The 10279-nt window shown below is 50.2% G+C and overlaps 1 long non-coding RNA gene across 1 annotated transcript; it reads right to left on the reverse strand.

Moving 5' to 3' along the window:
- Positions 1-1780: 1780 nt before the first annotated feature.
- On the reverse strand, positions 1781-9397 carry LOC135315821 (uncharacterized). Its single transcript, XR_010375305.1, has 3 exons — positions 9185-9397; positions 8692-9094; positions 1781-2842 (listed from the first exon to the last, which is right to left on the reverse strand). It is a non-coding gene; the product is annotated as an uncharacterized LOC135315821 (long non-coding RNA).
- Positions 9398-10279: the final 882 nt, after the last annotated feature.

Below are 10279 nucleotides of genomic sequence, written 5' to 3' on the forward strand. Positions count from 1 at the left end.
GCATCGTTATCTGTCCCGTTCCAAACACACTGACACAGAAAATGGAAATGTAAATCCTGAGTCCAGCGAGCACACGTGAGAGGTTTGTCCCTGGTGTGCAGCTCACCAGGTCTGCAGGATGTGTCCTCTTTAAGAAGCACCTTTTCAGAATTAAACTTGCATCTTTGTAGCAAGTATAGTCCTTTTCTGTGTCATTCATAAAATCCTCAAGATATGCTTAACTTTAAGCCCCTGCTGAGCTGAAATCGCTGGGTGCTTTGCTTCATCAGAGCTAAACTTGTGCACAGCCCCTGGCAGAGTGCAAGCTGTTAAGTGTGTTTCACTGTGATGTTGCAGTGTGTTTGTCACCTCCAGACTCCATGGGTGACGGCATCACTGCGTGATTCTTGCACCGTCAGTAAAGGCTTTCCTTGAATTACAGAGAAATGGGCCTGACCAGGGGGTTTGTTTGGCAGTTGCTGCCGAGTGCCTGGCTCCGGAGACAGGACACGAACGGGGGCTTTGCGTGGGGGCTGGCTCTGCTTGGGCACCAGGCCTGGGTTTCCAAGCCCTCCGCCCGTGTCAGCATGCTTTACCCCTGGAGATGTTAGGTAGTAGTAAGTTTACTTACGATGCAGTCAGAGGACAGCACTACTGAAAACAGCTCGTACCTCTCTAATGAGCTTCTGAAACCTTATTCAAATCGCAGTGGTTATGTGGACTCAAGAAACCAAACTGCCATGCCCAGATTTTTCTTCCCAGTGTGGCAATCAGGAAGTACATCTGGCAAAGGAAAATCAGATCCAGGGAAATATTTGGGGAACAGGGTTTGTGTTCTCCATCATCTGTGCTGGAGATGGCTGGTTTTTCCCACAGAGTGCTGTTAATATTCTCTGCGCTTGCAGAAACAGCACCAAGGCGACTTCAGACCTCTCTCCTATTCAGCTCCCCCTTCCAAGGCTGTGCATTTTGGCAGACTGCTTGTTCCAAACCAGTGGACCTTGTTACACGTCGGAATGCATAATCCAAACCTCCCTCCCTTGAAGAGGCAGGAGCTGGGAAAAAGCACAATGTACTGTCACTCCTTTAATTACCAGCCCTAAGCTGCCTGGAACTATAAGGGGTTTTCTTCAAGTTGTTATCTTCTTCCTCCCGTGGCCTGCTCCACTGTGTCCCACAGACTCAGAAACACTTGGAGACGTTGCCCCCCCTCGCTGCTGGCAGGCAGCTCAGAGCCTGTATGCACAGGCACAGCCCCTGCCCAGAGCCTGGCAGTTACCATGGGCAGAGCGCTGGGAACAAGCCAGTTCTGCCCCAGAAGGGTCTAAAGAACTTCTTTCCCTGACACTTCATCACTTGCGGTCTTGGCTTAAAGGGAGCTCGAGCTTTTTGAACTCCTTAGAGCTGCTCCAAGGCCACACGAGACCAATGAGGAGAACAAGCAGGAGCCTGGGACAGAAGAAGGTTTCTAGATCCTGCAGCCGCAGTCCTAGTCCTTGTGTGCAGCGACAGGCCAGGCAAGCTAGCGACTTGCCTGTTATTCTGCATCTGAGCACGTCGGAATATAGAAACAGCTAGTCCAGATCCACGGCTCCCTTCTTCTCTTTACTTCGGCAATAAGTTCAAATAATGAAGATCACAGCTTAAAAAAAAAAAGAATTCCTGTGGCTATCGTGAGATCCTGAGCACAAAGAGCTGGTATTTCACATTTGAATACGAGAAGCTATTACACACCGTCACCAAGAGCAGAGAGAGTACTGTCCACAAGGTAGCTCCCAGCATACCCAGTTTTAGGCTGACAGCAGTTTGCAAAAGTTTTATTTCACCAGAATGAATTAATACAAGAAAATAATTTGCAGATTACAACAATTCCTTCAGCAGCAAGTGACGCAGAGCCAGGCAAGCAGCCAAAATTTAGAGTTAAATTATCTGCAGCTACGCTCAGCTCTTGTGCAAGGCCTGTTTTGAAGTAAGCCATAATGAGACACACAGCTCATATTGGGACACTTGGACATAAGAACCTGAGCCCAGCCTAACCACTGCACTTGACTCATGTACAGCCCAGATCTCAAATTAAATTTGGATTCACTTCATACAGGTTAAGTATCTTGGTCACCAGAAACTGGACTATTCCCTGCATGTATTGCACAACCCCCAGAGAGCTGAGGAAGGACATCAGGTTGTCCCCTCGATTCATTGCAGCTGCAGGTGATGCATCTGAGTGAAGGCTTTCAACCGATGATCTTTACAAACAGGCCATCCATCATTAGTGAAGGTCAAGTTGCAGATTAATTCCATCATTTTACAATCATATGATTTCCCCCCCTTGCCCTTGGTTGGGTGTGCAAAAGAAAGTGAAGCTCTTTTGTGGGGGAGGGGGGATGTTTTCTAGCTGACTAGGTAGTGTGCTGAGTGTAGTCACTAGAACAAACGGTGGTGGAGAGCAAGGCATCGTGGTTGGCTCTTCATCTCTTCAGAGGTTGATGAAAATAAATCCTGATGGTGCGTGGGCAGCTCTGCAGATGGTACCTGAAGCCCCTGGTTCTGCAAAGACTCTCTGAAGCAGGGAGAAAGGAAAAACTGTTCTAGTTCATAGAAGAAAGAGCCTGCAAGGCACCTGTGGTGGATGGAGTCTGTATATCTCATTGTAAAGACTTCCACAGGCAGCTCCTGCTAAATGACGATGGTAACCAATCTAGCTCCCCACCTGCGTTTAGCTTCAGCTTACAGTGCTTGTTCTCTTGGTCCAGAAATGCATTTGGTGGGAAAGGTGAAGATGATGGTTGCAACCAACTTATTCCAAGACATCTTTAGTCACAGATGTATTTGAAGATGTTGGTTTCCTTTTAGCAGCCAGCAATACCTGAAAATAGGGGCCAAAATGGATCATCAAACTACTAAAGCTGGAAGAACAGCAGAGCAAGGGAAGGAGCTATTAAAGCATGAATTTAGCATGGGTTGAGCAGTTGTAGGAATAACTAGGAAAACATTCAGGGTGTGCTTTTGGATGAGTCTTTGTATTTGACCTACTTCAGCCCTGTCTTATGGGGACAAGCTTTTAGCCAAGCTGGTCTGGAAGCCCACCTTTAGAAAGGAAGGCGATGCTCTTGGGCTCTGTGGCTCCACGCCACAGGCTTTCAGCTGGTCACCTCTCATCGCACCTTGTGCATGTGCAGGCTGGGAATAAACCTTCACCGCCTCCTCTGTGCAGTGGATGTACTCCTTTTTTCTGTCACAGGACAAACTAGAAAAGAAGAGCTCTTACCTGGCTTCTGTTGCTGCAGAGAGCGTTGTGTCTGGAGCATGCAAAGGTGATTAAATGTGTCATGTGTGCATCATTTAAATTAATGTTGCTGAAACAACAATGCTATTTTTAATATTTAAAGAGCCCCTTTGAAGAATAGGAGAATCTGTCACCTTTCCTGGTGGATTTGAGTCTTGTGTTCTGAGGGTTTTTCTTCTCTGATTAAAGGAGTTGGCTGCACGAGGAACAGCTACACATGATGTGCTGGGAGGGGGTGTGGGACCAAGACGTGTCCCAGAGAGCAGCTCACAGCGTTTGAGGACACAGCCAGGGAGATTTTCTAGGCTTTCTTTTGTGGAACTCCCACCCAGGGTGTCCTTTAGCTAGAAGCCAAGGGCAGTTGGCCAGACAGCTCTTTCCTGGACGCCCCCCACCTTGCTATCTCTGCTGGGATGCTAACAGCAGCCTTGGAGCATCTCAGGGTCTTTGACACTGTAAGTTGCACCACTCATTGTCTTTGGTTTGCTGGGGAGTAGATTCCTCCCTTCTGTCTCCACTCCACTCTCCAAAGTCTCTTCTGGACATTTGGATATGACAGGACCACAATTTGAGCCTAACCCTGACCCAAATCACTCCTTAATCTCTGTAACAGGCTTCTTTTGTGCAAAAGCCATGTGCCCCATCCAAGAGAGGTCCAGCTGGTGCCAAGGGTGGGCAAGTCCCTTCACGTGCCTTGCGGGCAGCACGTTTTCTGTTGTGGCAGTGTGAGGTTTGCCTTCTTATCCAGGTTCCCTTCTCAGCGGTGCCTGCCTTCCCGGCCCTGTTTGTGCAGCTGGGTGTTCCTGCTGAGCTTGCAGTTGCCTCTGCTGAGTTTTGCTCTGCTTTCTTTCGGCCAGGCCTCCAACTTGTCAACAAGGTTTTGGTTTCTGATCTCCTCCCAGTGGTCTTATGCTCCTGGGCAGCCATAAGTCTTCTGCAAATAGTTTGTGTTCTCCCTTTCCCCCCAAAACAAGGTCAGTGGAAACATGGAGCAGCATCTGACCCACCTTCCCCTGCAGCCATCCAAGCAAGGATCTCGTGCACCATTGGCATGACATTGGACTCCAGGAACTCCTAAGCTGACTGATCCCGTGTCCATGTGTTTAACCCCTTCCACCTCCCCCGGATTTCCAACCAGATGAGGTTTGCTCTGAACAAGGAGCAGGAGCTGCCTCCTGAGCCTCTGCAGTGACCAGGGGCCAGGATCCAGCCCGCGATCTCTCAAACGCTGGCTCTCAGTGCCCTTTCCCTGCTAGAAATGCATCTTCCCGAGCAGAGTGCTGGGAAGCCGGAGAAGGGCCCATTGTCAGCGAGGCCAGAGCAGGGAGCAGATATTAATGTTATTAGAGGGAAAAGACTATTAGGATTCTGTAGCTCTGAAAAATACATAAGTCTGAAATAAGACTAATGAGACATTTACTGGTGCGGTTGGGTTGCATTAATGACCCTTCAGAGGATACAATTGCAAAAGGCTTTCACTGTAATTACCACACTAATGATCGGCAGTGACATCATTTTAGACCAAATGCGATGCTTGTTTTGGATGCGTTTCAAGATCGGGACTTCTCTGTGGCTGGCGTATGAGGCCCATCAGCATTATTGCCTGTCTCCCTGCTCTGCTGACCATCTTTCTTAGCTGCCTCCTTGGCTACTGGCTTCCCTCCAGCCTGGCCCCAGCATACAGCATTCCTCCGCTTTTTAAGGTGCTTCTGGGACTATGAGCTCAGAACAGCGATTTGTCAGCACGGGCAGCTCAGTTACTGGCGCTGGGCATGAATTGGAGGAGGGAGAAGCTGGGGGAGAGCCACACACCTCCTTTTATTCTACAGGCATCCTTAAAAGGCTTTTAATAAACAATGATTTATTATCTCCTGGCATGGCCCGAAGCACATCTGCACCGTGTAACCTTTGGGCAATACCTGCTCCTGGTCGCACGCCTTACCGCCGGTGGGGACAAGCTGATCCCAATCTTCCCCAGCGCCTCTGGGCTTAGAGGAACATATTCATTAACCTCATTGTCCAGGATCATTTCAGCACTCACAGAGACAGGGTGTTACCGTGGTGAGCCTGTGGTCTGAGGAGGGGTCCCACTCCCGGGCTCAGCTGGAGGCAGGCGGAGCTGGAGGGTCCGGCTATTTGCCTTTGCAGGGACACGGAGCTGAGAGGGAGCGAGGCAGGGGGCTGTGCAGGGGCCGGAGGAGATGCCCAGCCAGCAGGGGCTCATCCCAGCCCCTCTGCTGATCCAACAACCGCTGGGCTCTGCTCCCAGAGGAGGGATGCTGGAGAGAGAGTCAGCCGCAGGGAGCCAGTCCTCCCTCGGCACCGGCGGCTGCCTGGAGGGGGGTTGTTGGCCTGCGGAGCCCAGTTTGGGACCAGGAGGGAGCTGATAGTGGCTGCATGCCCTGGCCTGTGCACGCCTGGGCTCCTGGCTGTCTCTGCTCCTCCTGAGCACCAGGCACGGCTGCGGATGGATTGACAGTGGCTTGTTAAGCCTGACAGAGCATCAACTTTTAAGGAGTCAGAGAAAGCAGGGCTTTTTAATTAAAAAAAAAAAAAAAAAGGCAAGTCATGATTTCTGCCTTTCCTGTTCAGCTCTTCTGGAAACAGCATTCCTGCTCCAGCATTTAAAAACATCAAATTGATAGCCCTGTCATCTGTGCCCATAGGCTACTGCTCCCTGCCCCAGCCCTCCCACCAGGGCTCTGCCTTTGAAGGCGAAGGCACTGCTGTGTGACTGTCCTCAGGGACATTAATTTTCTTTCCTGCAGACTTGCTGGTTGTCACCAGCAAATACCCAGCCAGGCTCATATCATCCCCTTGTTCCCAGCAGCATCCTGGAAAATACTGATACTGGTACCAGGCACCGACACCAGTTGGTCACTCCCCGTGGCACAGGCGCAGCCTGGGAATCGCTCCTGGGGAGTCACAAGGAGACTCGTACAATGTGTGCAGAATGCTATGTGAGTTTTTCATTCTCCACCTGTGATTTTCTGACAGATATGTGGTGTTTTCTTATTGTGGAGCTCGTTCCGTCTCCAAAGAAGGTGAATGGTAATCGGGAGTGTGGTCTCAGGAGAAGGCACTTATGACTAGCAGCCATAAAACACGAGTCTCTATCATAAGGGAAGCTGGCAGGAGGGGAGCAGTAATCCTTGAAAGGGAATGAAAAGAGGCACAAATATCCATAATCCCCAGCCCCTTAATTCCTAAATCTTCTCACTCCATCCTGGACTCGGTTACCTCTGCGCCTGTCAGTGTGTCCAGCCGACACACCAGCAGTCACTGCCAAGCGAGGGCCCGGAGGTGGTGCCCACCGGTGACCAGCCCCTGCCCAGCCCAGACCCCCTGCCCACGGCACGTGCCTGCAGGCACCCTCCGACAGCGCATCCTCAGCGGGGGGATGCTACTGCCCCACGCTCATTGTGCCCTGCTCTGGTCCCGGTCCAGCCCCGCTGGGCTGCTGTGAGAGCTTGGAAATGCTCTGAAGGGCATGCTGCCGGCAGGGGAGAAGGCAGCTGCTGGGAAATCAGTGTTTCAAGGGATTCACTGCCGTCCTCACAGTTTGGTGGGAAATTATTATAGTGTTTTTAATATGAGCATTTCATTTAGATGAAATCATTCATTCTTATAATTTCCTTTGGTTTTTCTTCTCTTGACTTCTGATATCGAATATGATAAAAGGCCTGAAGTAGCAAAGCTGAAGTATGTTTTGAAATATTATTTTTAAAGCAATAAAAATTTATGCCATTTAAGAGTAAAACCAAGTTTCAAAGTCTTGAAGTTCTACATGAAAGGAAATGCTACTTTTGGATCATTTCTGGTTACAGCATATCAGAAGTCCTAGAAAGGAAATCTGGCCTTTTTAAAGGTCCTCCTGAACCACCCATTTCTTTTGCGGCCCCATATTTTAGAGGCAGCACAGGCAGGGTCTGCCTGTGAAGCATATATCCATCACAACGGTGCGTATAAATTCGCTGAGTGATTTCTGTTAGATGGTACCAGCTTTAGGAGGCTCTCAAGTCAGATTTGCATCTTGGGCTATTTTTGCTGAAACATTTGAACTTCGGTCAATGACTGAATGTGTATTTGTGCAGTGACTGCAGGATCCCTGCTCCGCCCTGGGACCATCACCCCCGCAGACCCAGGGTGGGTCAGAGGATGCCCTGGTGCAGTGCAATTCTTAATCCCTGTGCATGTTCCTCATCCAACATATCGCTGCCACGACAGCAACTCCCATCCCCACAAATAAATAAATAGGGGGAAAAAAAACCCAGCTGCCTCTTCTCTTCTGCTGAAGCCCAGCTCCTGGGCGCTCCCCTGGGACTGCTTTCTGGCCAGTTCATTTTGATCTTGTCTGCTTCCATAACACCTCCAACACCACCAGCGGTGTGCTGGGAGGTGTCAGCTCTGCACAGGCGAGAGGGGAGAGCTGCACCTGCTGAAAACGTCCGTGAAAACACCTTTTAACTTTTTAAAAATTTGCCCCAGACTTGGAATATGAAAATGTCCAGCTGAACACTGCTGAAATTTTCTAGAAAATTCTTTTTAAAAAAATCAAAACAAAACAACAGCAAACCCATAATCTTCCTCTCCTGGTTTCCGAAGGAAACTGCCCCTTGGCGAAAGCACTGAGCAGCATCTCCGTGGGTCTTGCCAAGACAGGACCATACGCTGCGCTAACCCTCAGCCTAAGGTCAAGCTGCACCCATGGCACACGAGAGCCCAGCACCCGACCATCCAACGGACGGGGTCCTGCTCCGGCCCCTCCACGCTCCGGCCCCGTGCGCGGTCCCTGCTCGTGGCGCCGGGGCGGCCATCGGCGCGCGCCCGTTTGCAGACCCCTGACGAGGAGCCGCGGCTGCCGCCGGCGCTCCAGGCTCCGCAGGTGCAGGGCGGCAGCACGGGGCGGGGGGGGAGTGGGGAGGGGGCTTCGACTCAAGGTCTGCTCCCTGCTTGAGCGATCAACATCATTTCCATACTATAATTACATTGCCCAATCCTCTCCTGATTTTACTGCTATCTTGTAAGGCGTCCCGGTTGTGAGTAATTTAAAGCTATATGAGATGTCAGGCTCTGTGAAACAATCACCCCTCAAAGAAATATGGTCTGAGATAATAATTGATAAGTCCCATTAGGCAACGGGGCCTGCTATTTCCGACTTGGCCTCTTCCGAGGCGGCCTTGTTGATTCCCTTAGAGCCGGTTTTGCTGCTCGGCGTCATTGGGAGCGCAGCGCGCCCGGCCCGGGCACGAGGGGACACCCTCCGGGGTGGCAGGCGGAGGAGCCAGGGGAGCGGGGTGATTTCTTACCGCAGGGCACAGCGGGGGTAACCGGAGCAATTCAGCCCCCTCAGTTCCAGGATGACAGTATTTCAGCCTGATTTATGGGTGTGTTTTCGCATAAAACATATTATGAGCATTGGTTACCACCTGTATTTGCTCTGTGGGATTTGTCTCAGCAGCTTCTCCTCATCCTCATCAGCAGTCGGGAAGCTCCCAGGCGTCTCCCCTGGTCCCTGAACCGTGCTCCACCTCCCCGGCGCTGCCCTCCCGTCCCCGCGATGCCTGGGCGAGCAGGTGGGCCCGCGGCTGCCCCATCTCCTGCAGCGTCGGTGCGGCCACTGGCCCAGTCCCTGCTGCCGAGAGGGGCTGACGTGGCAGGGCATCCTTGGCACAGCAGGTCATCCGCAGTGTCTGTTTGCTCGGGCCAAAACTTGTTGACAGATCGAGAAGCCACTTTTGTATTTGAGCTACAAGATACAGGCTCCTCCATGGCCAGCTCTGCCGGTGTGAATTCAAGGTATCTGAAACTGCTGATTCCTTCAAGCTGCAACTACCTATATAAATATATGCCCACACATGCATATAAACATGCATGTGTGCATAGGTAAGTATCTATACGTACATAAATACACAGACATACCTGCCCATATACATATATAAGGGACCAACCCAGCGCCTGCGTGTTCCTCCCAGACTCGGTTTCCGATGCGTGGTGCCGGGGCAGCCGGGCCAGCGGCCCTCCTCACCTTGGGGGGGGGTCAGGTGCCACCGCCGCCCCCAGTGTCCCCACCACCGGCTGCCCCCAGCTCTGCCCCCCTGGAGCTCAGCGCTTTGCTCTCTGCATCGCGGCTCCTTCCCGCAGCCTTGCCCGCTATGGGGACTGGAAACAGAAAACTCTGTTTTATTTCTGTCCCTAGGGTTTGGATTTTTTAACGCCGTGTCTCCAGCTTTTTAATGGTTGTACAGTTTACAAACTCTTTTCCTTTAAACTTTTAAATTTTTAATTAGAGAAGAGAATGTAAACTTAATTTTTTGTTGTCTGCAAGATAGGAGAGGTCTCGCCCATGACAACGGGATGAGTGATGAATTATGCAAGTAGCGAGGGAAAGGCTGGCTTTTTTTGATGTGCTATTTTATAATTGCATAAACTACTGCACTCCTGAATCGGGCAAACATTATTTTACACATTCAGTAACCTTTAAAAAACGGTGACAGCTAATTTATGATGTTCTATAACAAAAAAAAAAGAAAGAATTACAGCAAGAATTTTAAAAAGTCGACAAAACTCAGGCGTTCTCTCCAGAAAAGGTGAAGAGTTCAGAATAGAACAACTTTCTGGAAAAGACATTGCTTTTTTCTTTGCACTTAGGAATAGGTACCACAAATTAAAAGGTGTGTTTATGGAGGGCTTAATTAGTGGAGGGGATTTACCTTTCAGAGCAGGTTTGTTCTATACGGTGGGACAGGATTCAGCATAGTGAAACCCTCTGTGTGAGACCTGCAATACAAAAATAAATGGTCGGTATATCGGGGGGGTGAAATTTAGGGTGAAATGGGGAGCATTTCAACTCTGTGTTAACTTTAACCTATTTGGAAAATAAGATACCTTCCCAGGAGGGGGTTCAGTATTTGAAATCTTTTGTCTCTCCCCCAGAGTGAGTTTGCAGAGATGGAAATCTGTATTTCCCAGAATGGAAATCCTGGAGAAACGATCCAATTCATAAACACTGAAACA

The sequence above is a fragment of the Phalacrocorax carbo genome, chromosome 15 (assembly GCF_963921805.1).
Source record: "Phalacrocorax carbo chromosome 15, bPhaCar2.1, whole genome shotgun sequence".
NCBI lineage: Eukaryota > Metazoa > Chordata > Aves > Suliformes > Phalacrocoracidae > Phalacrocorax > Phalacrocorax carbo.